Source organism: Anabrus simplex, chromosome 7, assembly GCF_040414725.1.
Source record: "Anabrus simplex isolate iqAnaSimp1 chromosome 7, ASM4041472v1, whole genome shotgun sequence".
Lineage (NCBI taxonomy): Eukaryota > Metazoa > Arthropoda > Insecta > Orthoptera > Tettigoniidae > Anabrus > Anabrus simplex.
In genome coordinates this window covers 344,635,118-344,651,611 of record NC_090271.1, presented here as the reverse complement: position 1 = coordinate 344,651,611, position 16,494 = coordinate 344,635,118, and positions in this window count along the sequence as shown.

The window sequence follows — 16,494 nt, the reverse complement described above, 5'->3', positions numbered from 1 at the left end:
TATGCATTTAGCGACGAGAACATATTTAGGTGTAATATTGCTACAGTAACTGTCGAGTCATCGCTCTGTCATTGTATGCATTTAGCGATGAGAACATATTTAAGTGTAATATTGCTACAGTAAGTGTCGAGTCATCGCTCTGTCATTGTATGCATTTAGCGATGAGAACATATTTAGGTGTAATATTGCTACAGTAAGTGTCGAGTCATCGCTCTGTCATTGTATGCATTTAGCGATGAGAACATATTTAGGTGTAATATTGCTACAGTAAGTGTCGAGTCATCGCTCTGTCATTGTGTGCATTTAGCGATGAGAACATATTTAGGGAACTCCTAGTGTGCCTTAGGCTATTTCAACACAGTATGTAACATTTCTAGCTGGGTGGGAGTGACATCATAGTTATTTTGAGAAATGACGTGTGTGTCTGTATATAGGGGCTGTATCCTATAGCGGCAGTCAGTTGGATAGTTCAGTTGGTTGGGAGGAGACGAATGGGGAACAGTAATATGGATACGTAATCGTCAGTGACCAAATGGATTGTATGTTTGGAGTGTGTTTCGTGCATCTGTTCGAGTTCTTGTGTCAGTTCGGTGACAGCCGAATATTGAGTCGTCCAAATGCAGACTAACAGTTATCAGTGAATTACTTGTAAATTTGACTGTGAACTCTGAATATCGTTTCAAGCCATCCTATATCTCGTTTATGAAACTAAAACGATACATCACCAAATTAGGTTTGAGATACCTACTCAAAGGAATACGTCGTAATAACACTCAAAGTATTCAAGGTACAATTAAGTAAACCAGTGAGGGATACATTTCTTGTACATTTTTAAATATCCGGTCAAGAGGATTTCAAATTTAATGCCTACAGTTTCCTTCAGTTATAATTTCAGTTTTTTATATGATCTCTTGACTTATCGCAGTAAGTGTCACTCGTTAAAATCAGGATTTAAAGAATATATTTTGCTTAATAAGAAATAAATTAATTGTTTCATTTCAATAGTAGATCGGATAACCTCACATTTTAATGGGAAAACCGTACGCCAATTTTCTTTTCCCAGAACCTATATGTTACACTGTCATACCACACACCCTAGAGATATTCTTTTTTTTGTAGTAGATAGATAAATGTCTTTATTTTTTCCTCTGATCTACAGCATTGAAGCCTTATTGATCTCTTAAGGAGAAAAATAATAATGTTCAACCTAGGCAGCTAAACATAACTAACACCAAAACAAGGGAAAAAGCAATATTGATGTAAATAATAATAATCAAACGGCAATGAGGCAGAATTGTCTGTATAAGGCAGTATGGCTGTATGGCAATGAGAAGCTAAACTGGTAACATATTGCCGTGTAGAGTACAATGGTGTGTCGGATTGCATCTGCACTTTAAACAAAGAGTATATCACTTCCGGCCTGATTCGCACTCAGCGCATTCTTTCTTGAACACTGACCTCTCTGTTTTTCTACTTAAGTTGCAAACCTGGCTTCGAATTACCTCCACTGTAGTGCCGGTGAGCAGTTTTCCACCTTACGTTTCGTTACTGTTGACCACTATTTAAACTCTATTAACTCACTATATTTATTATCCAGACAACTCACCACATTAACTGAAACCATATTCACTCACGGTTAACTTGGACCCTCAGCTCATATACCATCCATCTCCACATATTAGCTTTATTCTTAACACCTATTCAATCACTCTCTTCCTCATTCACTACACACTTTACCGCCTACTAATTTAACTATTTAATCACTCTTTTCATAGTTACGAATAACACACAAACTCCGCCATTCTCATGTGTACAGCAATTTACTTTGTACTGCAGATTACCTTTTTTGCTTCTTGTCACTATGCCTTCGTCCAATTTGTTCCTCTTAGGCTCAAACGTCTCCCTTTCGCCAGGGCACCTCTTGCTTCTTCTTCCTGCCTCCCAGCCGTATTTTCACTTCCTTTGTGTGCTCTTGTCACATCTTGTGTTTCCGCCCCCACAATTGCTCCCTGTATCTTTCTTCTTTCAAACAGGCCTCCGTCCTCAGGTCTTTAATTAATGCCCTAGTCTCCCTGGTCTCCTTCCTGATCTCCCTCCTCATCTCAGTTGCTACCTCTCTGACTCCTTCTTCGATTTCAAAATAGTATCCACGTCTTCTTCTGTCAAGTTGATTTCTTCTTGCTGCGAGCTTGGATCCAGTGCCTTATTTTCATTGGCTCTTTCTTTATCTCCAGGTCCGTCTTCACCCACTTTATAGTCTCTGACTTGCCTTTCTTCCACTCTCTTCCCCACTACCCCTTCGTCCTTCCTATTCTCTTCCATTTCCCGTAATTTCTTCGCTGTCCACACTCTGGTCCATAGTCCATTGGTTACTACCAATTGTTGACCCTTAATGTAGGCTCTTAACCCTTGTATTTTAGCCCTGACCAAATGTTTATTCAGAGTGTTTATATTCTTTACCCCCTTCTCTTCCCATGTCTCTTTTGATCCAAATTTTTGTGTTACGTATATTGTCTGCGCCTCTTATCACTACTTCCGCCATCAGGGTGGAAAACAACGTCAGTTTTATTGCCCTATCACCCCGTTTTTTTTACCTATCCACATCGTTAATATCAACTTCACTGAAATTAATTTTCATCATTTTCTGAATGACTTCCACAACTTTGTAGGTTGTCAGCACTTTGTCTTCCCCTTTGTCTTCCGGCACTCCATGTATAAATAAGCATTTCTTCCTGCGTTCTCAGTTACTGTCTTCAATTTCTGCTTTCAGCTTCACCACCTCTTCCTCCATCTCCTTTATTTTTGCCTTGAGTGATATAATTTCTCTCTCGCTGATTTCCACTTTGTTCATTGTCTCGTCTGTTTTTCCCCGTATCCAACGCCTCATATGTTCAAATTCCTTCATTTGTTCATTCATCATATTTTTAATCTGCTCAAACGGACATACTTCTTCCACCACTTCTTTCACCACTCTTCTTATGACCTCCACATCTTCCCAGTTCATGTTGCCACTGGAAGTCGGGCCGGGGTTCACCTCCACACCTCCTATAGCTAACAGTAACATAATCACCGCTGCCACCAGTATAATCTCCCCTGCCACCTTCCAATAGCTGCACGATATTGATCCACGCCTATCATCTTCCTCTTCCCTCCCGTCTTGCTTTTCCACTCACCGGTCACACTCCACACCGGCTCTACCGGCACCTCAACTCAGCACGTCCGTCACCGATCGCTGACTAGGTTAGACTGTGTAGAGATATTCAAGACTCTCATTCTATTATCGTTACATCTATTTGTGACCATTTATAACCACAGTTTGGTTTATTATTATTATTATTATTGTTATTATTATTATTATTATTATTATTATGTACGTAAAACCACCACACAGCGAATGTCAATACACTACATCCCAGAACATCAGGTAAGCATGAGCAAGGGTGTCCGGATGTAGAACTCGGCCACATCCACCCACATCAAGTGTCGACGCCAATAATAATAATAATAATAATAATGAAGATTACTAAAACATAAATTCTGGACAGGTTCTCATTTCGCAATAAGATTAGAAAGTTCTGCGAAAAAGAAACAGAGAGTGCAACTATCTCGACGTATGAAAGAAGAAAAGAACATGAGGAAGTTATTTTACGTTGTCACCGAAACTGAAAAAAAAAAGAAAGAGGAAAGTTTCCAGTGGTCTGAATGTACACCAAGACATCGAAATGAGGTTCTATGCTACTAAAGTTTGCTATTTGCTTTACGTCGCACCGACACAGATATGTCTTACAGCGACGATGAGATAGAAAAGGCCTATGAATTTGAAGGAAGCGGCCGTGGCCTTAATTGAGGTACAGCCCCGGCATTTGCCTGGTGTGAAAATGGGAAACCACGGAAAACCATCTTCAGGACTGCCGACAGTGGGGCTTGAACCCACTATCTCCCGATTACAAATAAAACTGAATATGTCTATTATTGTAATTAATTTTTCTCGAAAGAAAAAAAGGCCTTACATATTTTCTTCGTAACTGTAATAATGTCCTGCAAGGAAATTAGGCTGTTATAAGACTCGATACCAGAGTAACACGTCGCCAGCTGTCGGGAACATTCACAATGTAAAAACATTTAAAAACCGATATTCCCAACCATACGCTCTTGTCTCTCCTGAGTCTTATAGCTGATGTACCCGTGCTTCGCTACGGTATTCTCAGAAAGACTGACTTTGTGGTTTTCCTAACTGAAGTCAACATAGGTCATTACAAAAACGTCAGTAGGAATGTAGCGATTAAAAGCAATTTTATCACATAAAATACTCGATCAAATGAAAAAATACACATTTTCTCACTTTTAACGAACAGTACTACGGTGCCGATCTAACAGTCCAAAGTTCCAGAGCTGGAATGACCAAGCCGCAGGCAACCGTAAACGCTCCTCTGCCATTATTCCGTTAAATATGCACACTGCTCATTGCAATCAGTGCTTCAGAGTAGGGATTGAATAGCTCGAATGCTATGATGAACCAGTGTGTTACGTGCCAGTAGTGTCAGAAAATGTATGAACCAGAGGAACGGCATGCTAAAGAAGAAAGTTATGTAACTCCCCAGGGACTTCCCGCCAGTATTTAGACAGACTGTTGCACTCGTACGACTGGGCGAGTTGGGCGTGTGGTTAGGGGCGCGCAGCTGTGAGCTTGCATGCGGGAGACAGTGGATTCGAACCCCACTCTCCGCAGCCCTGAAGATATTATTCTTTGGATTCCCATACCCACACCTGGCAAATGCTGCCAAGGCTGCTTCCTTCACATTCATAGCCCTTTCCAATCCCATCGTCGCCATGAGACTTAACTGTGTCGGTGCGACGTAAGGCAAATTAAAAAAAAATACTCGGTACGCAGCAGTAACTCTATCTATCGGAGATGAGTGGCAACAGAAAACAAAGCACATCACAACAAACGATGCTCAATCTAATGTTATTGTTGATCAATTTTATGAGCTTTCTATATTGTAGGCCTTCACATTTAATTTTCTTTCGACTCTGTGATATAAGAGCGTCTTATAAAATTATTTATAGCGTAGACTGTAATCCCTTATTCTCCGACTTTACATACCAATTTTCATTAAATCCTGTTTAGCCATTTTCTCGTGACTCGGCACTGATAACGGGTTAGTAACAAAAATCCAAATTCATGAATATCTCTGATCATAGCCGCTATGGTAACAATGTATAATACATAAATGATCGGAAATATAATACTACATAACTAAAATATTATGTAGTCCTTATCGATACGACCACTAATAACATAATTATTTGGGAATTAAATTTCAGGCCTACCCCTAAACTACCATTTCATTCAGCGTGAATAACATTATTATAGCGACTTGTTCCTCGACTTCGCATACCGATAGGACCACTAATACCCTATATATTTGAGAATTCCATTGTAGGCCTTCCCCTAAACTATAATGTTTCTCAGCGTGAATACGATAATTACGGCCTAGATTGTAGCGACTTATTCCTCGACTTCCCCTAGCGATTTTCGTTAAGATACGACTATTAATAACAAATATTTGAGAATTTTTTTTTTTTTTTTTTGCTAGGGGCTTTACGTCGCACCGACACAGATAGGTCTTATGGCGACGATGGGATAGGAAAGACCTAGGAGTTGGAAGGAAGCGGCCGTGGCCCTAATTAAGGTACAGCCCCAGCATTTGCCTGGTGTGAAAATGGAAAACCACGGAAAACCATCTTCAGGGCTGCCGATAGTGGGATTCGAACCTACTATCTCCCGGATGCAAGCTCACAGGAGAAAATTTTAGGCCTTCCCCTAAGCTACCATTTCAGCCAGCGTAAATTAAATTATTTATGGATGAGATTGTAGCAGCGTATTCCCCGACTTTGCATACCGATTTCCAATAAATTCTCTTCAACCGTTTCCTCGTGAGGCGTGTACAGACAGACAGACAGACAGACAGACAGACAGACAGACAGACAGACAGACAGACAGACAGACAGACAGACAGACAGACAGACAGACAGACAGACAGACAGACAGACAAACAGACAGACAGACAGACAGACAGACAGACAGACAGACAGACAGACAGACAGACAGACAGACAGACAGACAGACAGACAGACGGAAATTACGGAAAAGTAGAAAGTGCATTTCCTTGTTACTGTGGGCACGACTGATACAGAAATACCATCCTTTTTAAATTCTGAGCAATGTACAGACAAAACTCTTATGTTATATATATATAGATTGTGGTGCTATAATTTGGAATATGCCTAAATTGTTATTCTAGACCAGGTCATACTACTGCTACTAAGTGAGCCTCTGCCTTAAGTATGCACCATATGCACACTCCTCATTCAAAACAGCGAGTCAGTGCAGGAATCGAATAACTGGAATGCTATGAAGAACCAGTGTGTTACGTACCAGCTGTATCAGAAAATGTATGGACCAGAGGAATGGCATGCTAAAGAAGAAAGTCTTCTAACTCCTCGGCTATTTCCCGCCAATATTCATTCAGCTGTTATACTTGGTACGCAGCAGTAATCCCATCTATCGGAGTTGAGAAGCAGCATAAGAGACAAATAACATCACAACAAACAATGGTCAATGTAATATTATTGTTGATGAATGTTATGCGCTTTCGATATTGTAGGCCTTCACATTTAGTTTCATCATAGTCGGTACGGTAAAATTTAATAAAACACAAATGATCGGAAATTGTATTCTCTGTAACTTTTGTTATGTAGTACTTTTCGATAGGAACAAAAAACAGGAATTTACATTTTAGGCGCCTTCCCCTAAACTACAATTTGTTGTTTTATTTTGCTAGTGGCTTTACGTCACACCGACACAGAGAGGTCTTATGGCGGCGATGGGATAGGAAAGGCCTAGGAGTTTTAAAGGAACCGGCCGTGGCCTTAATTAAGGCACAGTCCCAGCATTTGCCTGGTGTGAAAATGGGAAACCTCATAAAACCGTCTTCAGGGCTGCCGACAGTGGGATTCGAATCCACTATCTCCCGGATGCAAGCTCACAGTCGTGCGCCTCTAACCGCACGGCCAACTGGCCTGGTAAACTACAATTTCATCCAGGGTGAATGCAATTGTTTATAGCTTAGACTGTAGTTTCTCATTCCCCGACTCTACATACCGATTTTCATTAAATTCTGTTACCCCATTTTCTCGTGGCTCGGCGTCGATATGGACTTAGCAACTAAAATACAAATTCATAAATATCTGTGGTATCATAGCCGGTACGGTAAAAATGTATAAGACATAAATGGTCGGAAATTTCATTCTGTATTACTTTGGTTATGTAGTATTTATCGATACGACCACTAATAACACAAATATTTGAGAATTAAATTTTAGGCCTTCCCCTAAACTACCATTTAATTCAGCGTGAATAAAATGATGTAGGCCTAGATTGTAGTGGCTAATTCTCCGACTTCGTATAACAGATTTCAGTGACACAGGACCACTAATGACGTAAATATTTAAGAATTACATTTCGGGCCTTCCCCTAAACTAACATTTCACTCAGCGTAAATAAAATTATTTATAACCAAGATTATAGCGACTTATTCTCCGACTTTGCATACCAATTTCTATTAAGATAGGACCACTAATAACATAAGTAATTGAAAATTAAATTTTAGGCCTTCCCCTAAACTACCATTTTTACCAGCGTGAATAAAATTATTTATGGCTTAGATAGTAGCGGCTTATTCCCCGACTTTGTATACTGATTTTCATTAAATTCTCTTTAGCCGTTTTCTAGTGATGCGTGTACAGACAGACAGACAGACAGACAGACAGACAGACAGACAGACAGACAGACAGACAGACAGACAGACAGACAGACAGACAGACAGACAGACAGACAGACAGACAGACAGACAGACAGACAGACAGACAGACAGACATTACGGAAAAGTAAAAAGTGCATTTCCTTGTTACTGTGGACATGACCGATACAGAAATAACATTCTTTTCAAATTCTGAGCAATGCACAGACAAAACTCTTATTTTAGTTATGTTCTTTATTAGATCTGTCTTTACGTCGATCTTCGTGCTACTTACCATATCTTACTATAGTTTGACAGAGTCGATAGACCTATAGAGAGTCAGCGGGGTGGCATCTTCGTTCCAGTGTTGTTACCGGTGACGTACAAAAAATAGAAATGAGGTATATTCCTTATTATACATAACAAAATGTGTATTTCCTATCAAGAATCAATCCATCAGCTGATTTCAAATTTTTTAGACATCTCCCTTAGTAAGTTATTCCAATCCCTAACTCCCCTTCCTATAAATAATATTTGCCCCAGTTTGTCCTCTTGAATTCCAACTTTATCTTCATATTGTGATCTTTCCTACTTTTAAAGACACCATCCAAACTTATTCGTCTACTGATGTCCTCCCACGCCATCTCTCCACTGACAGCTCGAAACATACCACTTAGTCGAGCAGCTCGTCTCCTTTCTCCCAAGTCTTGGCAACATTTTCGTAAGCCCACTCTTTTGTCGCAAATAATACACAATAAATCGAGCTTATTTTCTTTGGATTTTTCTACTTCTCGAATCAAGTAATCCTGGTGAAATGAAATGAAATGTCGTATGGCTTTTAGTGCCGGAATATCCCAGGACGGGTTCGGCTCGCCAGGTGCAGGTCTTTTGATTTGACGCCCGTAGGCGACCTGTGCGTCGTGATGACGATTAAATGATGATGAAGACAACAAATACACCCAGACCCCGTGCCATTGGAATGAACCAATTAAGGTTAAAATCCGCGACCCGGCCGGGAATCGAACCCGGGACCCTATGAACCTAAGGCCAGTACGCTGACCGTTCAGCCAATGAGTCGGACAGTAATCCAGGTGAGGGTGCCATGCACTCGAACCATACTCTAGTTGAGGTCTTACCAGAGACTTAATGCCGTATCCTTTACATTTTTATTACAACCCCTAAACACCCTCATAACCATGTGCAGAGATCTGTACCCTTTGTTTAAATCATATTTATGTGATTACCAAATGAAGATCTTTCCTTATATTAACACCTAGGTACTTACAATGATCCCCAAAGGGAACTTTCAACCCATCAACGGAGTAATTAAAACTGAGAGGATTTTTCCTATTTGCGAAACTCACAATCTGACCTTTAACCCCGTTTATCAACATACCATTGCCTGCTGTCCATCTCACAACATTATCGACGTCATTTTGTAGTCGCTCACTGTCTTGTAACTTGTTTATTTCTCTATACATAATAACATAATCCGGAGAAAGCCTTACCCCTGAATCGACTTCTTTACACATATCATTGATATACCTATTTAAGAAAAAAAAAGGTCCAATAATACTGCCTTGAGGAATCCCCCTCTTAATTATTACAGGGTCAGATAAAGCTTCACCTACTCTAACTCTCTGAGATCTATTTTCTAGAAACACAGCCACCCATACAGTAATTCTTTTGTCTAGACCAATAGCACTAATTTTTTCCAGCAGTCTCCCATGGTCCACCCTATCAAATGCTTTAGACAGGTCAATCGCGATACAGTCCATTTCAAAATCAAAAATCAAAATCTCCTTATTTGCAAATGAGGTGTTTACCTCGGTGGCAAATGGTACACTAAAATACATTATTGTCAAGCACTAAATATTAAATTAACAAGAGAATAACATTTTCCTATAATACAATATTATATAATTTACGCTAACAATTTTTTCTATTAAACACACAGCTCATCCTTAATAAATTTACATTGTTTACAAAATTCTACTTATAATATCTCCTGTACTACTTACAAATATAGTCATCTGATATACAGTATGTGGAATTATTTCAAATGATACTGTACAACTGGTATAAGATTAAAATTGACATTGCATTTATTTACTTTTCCTTTTCTTTACCCATTCTGGAACCTAAGTAGCATAACGACCTGCTTGTCTTAACCAGAGCCCCTTTTACCACCACTTTTCAGAGTTCCTGAAGGGCCTTCACAGCTACCGTAGCGGTCCCAGGGCCCTCGAAGTCCCCACTGTACTTCACCCCTACAGGCAGTCCCCTACTTTGGCTGTCCAAACTCCTTAGACCAGGGGATGGAATTAATTTATTCACACACATTCTTTATTTATATTAACCTGCACTGGTCGAATGCCCTCTAACATTTCATTTATTTTCTCTGTTGCTGTTTATTCTCTTCTTGAATATCTGTACAGATTTTGGAAAAGGATCAAACACTACCCCTGGTAAACTGTTCCACTCCTTCACACCCTTCTCAATGAATGAAAATTTACCCCAATCGCTTCTGCTAAAATTCCTTCTAATTTTATATTTGTGGTCAGTCCTGCCGATATAATTATTTTCCAACTGAAGCCTCTCACGGATTTCTCCCCATGCTGCTTCTCCTGTATAGGCTCTATATAAACCTATAAGTCTAGTTTTCTCCCTTCTCTTACTTAAAGTTTCCCACCCTAGTTTCTTTAACATTTCTGATACTCTACACTTTCTCCTGAAATCCCCTGTTACAAATCTTGCTGCTTTCCTCTGCACACTATCTATTTCTTTTATTAGGTATTCTTGGTGAGGATCCCAAACACTGTTTGCATATTCCAAAAATGGACGAACCATACTTAAGTAACTTTTCTCTTTTAATTCTTTGTTGCATCCTTTAAGTAGCCTCATTATGACATGTAACGATCTGTATGCTTTCCCAACAATGTCATCCACATGACCCTTCCAATGCAAATTACTTTCAAATCTTACACCTAAGTATTTGCACTTGCCATCTTTTGGGATAACTACCCCATCCAAAGTATATTCAAATTCAGTTTTAAAACTCCTGTTTGTAAAAGTTGTAACATTTGATTTGTCTCCATTAACCTTCATATTATTTTCTTCAACCCATTGTTGGATACTTTCAAGGTCCTTTTGTAATTCTGAACAATCCTCAATGTTGTTTATTTCCCTATAAACAATTATGTCATCTGCATACAATCTTATTTTTGATGTTATATTGTTCCCTAAATCATTTACGTATATTAAGAAAAGTAACGGACCGGTTATACTACCCTGTGCAATTCCCTTCCAAACTTTCTCTTCCTGCGATACGTTAATTGCTACTTTGACTTTCTGAACCCTTGAATTTAGAAATGTTTTTACCCAACGTGTAACCCTTACGTCCAATCCTATTCCCTCCAATTTCTTTAATAATATTCCATGTTCCACTCTATCAAAGGCTTTGGAAAGATCTATGGCTATGCAATCTAACTGACCTCCTGAATCCAATTGATCTGATATGTCCTGCTGAAATCCCACCAGTTGTGCCTCACAAGAAAATTTCTTTCTAAATCCATACTGGCTCCTCATGAACCAATTTTTATCATCACATATCCCTCTGATGTACTTCAATATTAAACTCTCCAGTATTTTACAAACTATACTGGTCAGGCTGATTGGTCTGTAGTTCTCTGGTTTCCTTTTATCACCCTTTCCTTTATAAATTGGTATTATTATAGATTCCTTCCATTCCTTTGGTATTACACTATTATTTATGACATAGTCAAAGAGAAATTTTAAATAAGGCACTATATACCACCCCATTGTCTTTAATACCTCCCCAGTAATTTGATCACTCCCTGCTGCTTTTCCTTGCTGAAGCAGTTGGATTTCTCTGAAAATATCTTCATTTGTGAATGAGAAGCTTCTTGTTTCCCTCTGTGTCTCTCCCTCTGTAACTTCTATTTCGGTGTCCAACTCCTGACAATCATCTACTGAATCTCTAAATTCCCTACTAAAGAGGTTTGCTTTCTCAGTATCTGTTAAATAGTGTTCACCTCCTTCTCCCACCATTGTAGGAATTTGGATTCCATTTCCTTTTTGATTCCTGATATATGAATACAGCTTTTTCCATTTCCCTTTGTGGTCATTACGCTCTTGAAGAATGCCATTCATATAATTCTCTTTTGCTTCCTTTTTTACTCTATTCAGTTCCCTCATTAGCTGTTTTCTACTTTCTCTACTCTCGCTACCTTCTTTGATTTTCCTGTTTACTATTCTACATTTTCTTTTTAATTTTCTTATTTCCCTTGTATAATAAACAGGGTCTGAGGTCATTTTACCCTTCTTAACAGGTACAAATCTCTTCTCTCCTTCCCAAACGATTCCTTTGAATTTAGCCCAAAGTGTATCTACGTTACTCCCTTCACTTATCCAACAACTGAATTGTGATTTAAGGTAAGTCCCAAATTCATGAACTTTAGTTTTTCTGTACAATTTCTTGCCTTGTGTGACCATCTTATTAAGCCTTTTTGGTACGAGTCCTACACCCATTATTACAGCCTTATGGTCACCTATTCCTTCAATTACCTCAGTTTTATCAACAATTTCCCATGGTTTAACCAAGAATACATCTAGTAAGTTATTGAGACGAGTCGGTTCTTGTACTACTTGTGTAAATCCTCCCTCCCAAATTAACTTATTTGCCACTTTCTGTTCATGGGCTTCACTTGCAGCTCCATTCCATTCAACCTCAGGCAAGTTTAGATCTCCCCAAATTATTACCACATCATTATTATTGTTTTTATGAGTATACTCCATTATTTTCTCAAATATTTCCATGTCTCTTTCCTCTCTTCCTGGCCTGTATGTTCCTATAATTCCCACCTCCTTCATATTATCACAAATTAATTTTATCCGTAATATTTCATCCCTTTCATCGGTAAACCATTCATGTGAACAATATGTTTCCTTCACCAGAATAAACACCCCCCCTCCCTTTTTATCTCCTCGGTCTCTACAATAGACTGTGTACCCTTCTGGAAATACTTCTGTATTACCCACCCCTTCTCTCAACCACGACTCCACTCCTATCACCACATCAGTCTCATGAGATTCCATCAATGTACCGAATTTTAATTGTTTATTTACTACACTCTGACAGTTTACCAAGAGCAATCTCAGACCCCCTTCCTCCCTAAAAATTGACTGTTATAATTGGGTAACTTGAAATTCCTTACTTTCCTGAGTTTCATTTACTAGTTGGCTGAGCCAGCTTGAAGTACAGCTGGCTCTTTCTACTAGTTTTCCTGGTCACTATTATAACTCAAGGGAGTTGCTTTTTTTACAGTACATATCTTATGATTAATAAAATCTAGAACAATATTTGCTATCTCCTGAGTCCAAGATATCTGCTATACTTTGCTGGAATCCTACAAGTTGAGCTTCAGTGGAATAACCTTTTCTAAACCCAAACTGCCTTCTATCAAACCAGTTATCAATTTTTCTAACATGTCTAATATAATCAGAAGTAATGCTTTCCCAAAGCTTACATGCAACGCATGTCAAACTGACTGGCCTGTAATTTTCAGGTTTATGTCTATCACCCTTTCCTTTATACACAGGGCTTACTATAGCAACTCTCTTTCATTTGCTATAGCTCTTTCAAGCGAACAATTATCAAACAAGTACATCAGATATGGTACTATATCCCAACCCATTATCTTTAGTATATCCCCAGAATTCTTATCAATTCCACCTGCTTTTCTAGTTTACAACTTTTGTATCTTACTGTAAATGTCATTGTTGTCATAGGTAATTTTAATACGTCTTTAGTATTAGTCTCTTTCTCTTATCCTTGTAACCAACAATCTTTACATACTGCTGACTGAATACTTCTGCCTTTTGAAGATCCTCACATACACACTCCCCTTGTTCATTAATTATTCCTGGAATGTCCTTCTTGGAACCTGTTTTTGCCTTAAAGAACCTATACATACTCTTCCATTTTTCACTAAAATTTGTATGACTGCCAATTATGCTTCCCATCATGTTCTCCTTAGCTGACTTCTTCACTAGATTTTATTTCCTGGCGAGTTCCTTCAATTTCTGCTTACCTCCACAGCCATTTCTAAGTCTATTTCTTTCCAATATACACCTCTTTCTAAGTCTCTTTTATTTCTCAGTTATAATATAGAGGATCTTTAGCATCCTTACCAACTTGAAAGGGAGAACCTGTTTACACATTCCTCAACAATTCCTTTAAATTCATCCCAGAATCTGTTTATATTTTTATTTACCGTTTTCCACCGATCATAGTTACTTTTTTTAAAACTACCTGATGCTTTTTATCAGCAATATGGTACTGCCTAATAGTTCTATTTTTAAGACCTTTCTTTCTATAACATTTATTTTTAACTATGACAAAAACAGCTTCGTGATCGCTAATACCATCTATTAATTCGGTTTCTCTATAGAGATCATCTAGTTTTACCAGCACCACGTCCAGGATATTCTTCCCTCTGGTTGGTTCCATCACTTTCTGTATCAGATGTCCTTCCTATATTAGCTTATTTGCCATTTGTTGGTCATGCTTCCTGTCGTTGGCGTTACCTTCCCAATTGACCTCTGGTAAATTGAGTTCACCCGCTACAATCAAATTCCTTTCCAAATTGTTTCTCATATAGCTGGTTATCTTATCAAATAATTCTGAATTCGTGTCAAAACTACCCTTTCCCAGTCTGTACACTTGCCTATTATCTTCAGAGATGAAAGTGTATGTCTGAAAAGATATGTTTCAACTTACACCACGTGTTGCCTTCAGCGGCAAACTGACCCCGGCTGGGTGTAAGTGACCTTCATTGCAATGGTGCGAGTTTGTGCATTATTTGACGGTTAGACTTAACAGCACACTTCCCCTATACTTCCCAGATATGGCTTCTAAAGTGACCTGGTGAAATATTCTCCTATGATTGTGAATGTGTTGTTGAGAACGTTTGGAGCGTTCCTTATGATCAGGTACATTTAGCGAGATATGCGAGACCATCTCCAGAAGTAAAAGACTTGACGGTAAACCAGATGGATGCTGTCCGTGTTTTTCGCTCACATTTATTACCACCACATTGGATACCGAGCAAATGTCCGCGTGCTTTTGGTCGCCTTGCATTCGGGAGAACCCAGTGTCGAGAGGCCTCAAGATTATTTTCCGTGGTTTCCCATTTTCACACCAGGCAAACGATGGGGCTGAACCTTCATTAAGGCCACAGTCATTTTCTTCCCATTCCTAACCCTTTCCTATTCCATGGTCGCCATGGTGCGACTTAAAACAAAATGACTAAAAAGGGAACTACCGGCCCTACATTGTATTTGGAATAGAGATTTTTCCTTCGGTAAAATGGTTAGTAGAACGCTCGAAACGACTTGATCCTCTTCTCGACTGTACCCATACAGCAGAGCAAAGCTATACGTGTGTTGGTAACTATGAGAGTGGAGATGCCAGTTATTTTGCGGTGATAGATGCAGGAAATCCTTGACGCTCGAGTAGGACTGCAACCTCGGAACTCATCGAGAGGCTGGTAAACAGACACTCGCTGTGGACTTCTCTGCTCATCGTTTTCATTGTTGAGCTTGCGTCAACTTCATTTCATTATGAGTAGCTAATGCCAGTCGTTAGTCTGTTCCCGAGGTAGTGGGTTTGACCCCGGAAACGACTGTGGCATTTGAGGATATGTTGCAACATTTCCGTGTACTGGCTGTTAAAGACGCCGGTGCTTCTTTTAACAGCACTTTATTATTTCTTGTGGCCTCTACAGATGAGTGGTGCGTATTTTTCTAGTTGACTCCCATGGATAACCTGCGTCCCTAGTTGTGTGATAAAGAGAGGTATTGAATAATACCAAGGCTATCACTCACTCTACACGTACACTAAGGAAAGGCAAGTGCCGGTCAACATATAAATGGTGAATCAGCTGAACTTGAGCCTTGTTGATCTTGGCCAGCAGGTGGTCTTCGTCGCAAGGTGTAACGAGTTCAATTTCCCGCCAGATCAACCTTCATTCGTTACTTCGTACGGCTCGGGGATTGCGTGTTTGTGCCATCTTCTGCTTCTTCAAGTTGGTTTACATCGCTCCGACACAGATACATCTTACGGCGACGATGGGGTAGTAAAGGGCTCGGAGTGGGAAGGAAGCAGTCATGGCCCTAATTAAGGTACAGCCCCAGCATTTGCCTGGTGTGGAACCACGGAAAAGCATCTTCAGGGCTGTCGAACCCATTATCTCCCGGATGCAAGCTCATTTCATTCTAAAAAGTGGCCCATTTCCACAGGCGTGTAGGTGGCCCCAACAGACCAAGGTTAAAGACAAATTTATTACACAATAACACGTACATTTTCATTATAGAATTTTCAGCGTTTAGCCTCTGGGAATTAACTGAACGCCTCCACAATCCTCTATTTGTAACTAGTTCTGTGGCTTTCTTTACTTTCATACGAATAATCTTTAAATGATTAGAAGCTGAGTCTAATCATGGTCGCATTGGTCTCCTACCTCCCATAATCGAGTCCTAGGTAAGCTGTCCTCCTCCATTCGCCTCGCACGATCAAACTATCGAGCCTTTACCTCTCAATCCGACTACCCTCCTGCCTGTTTCTCATGTCCATTACCCTGAGTCCAACCAGATTTCACTTCGTTAGGCG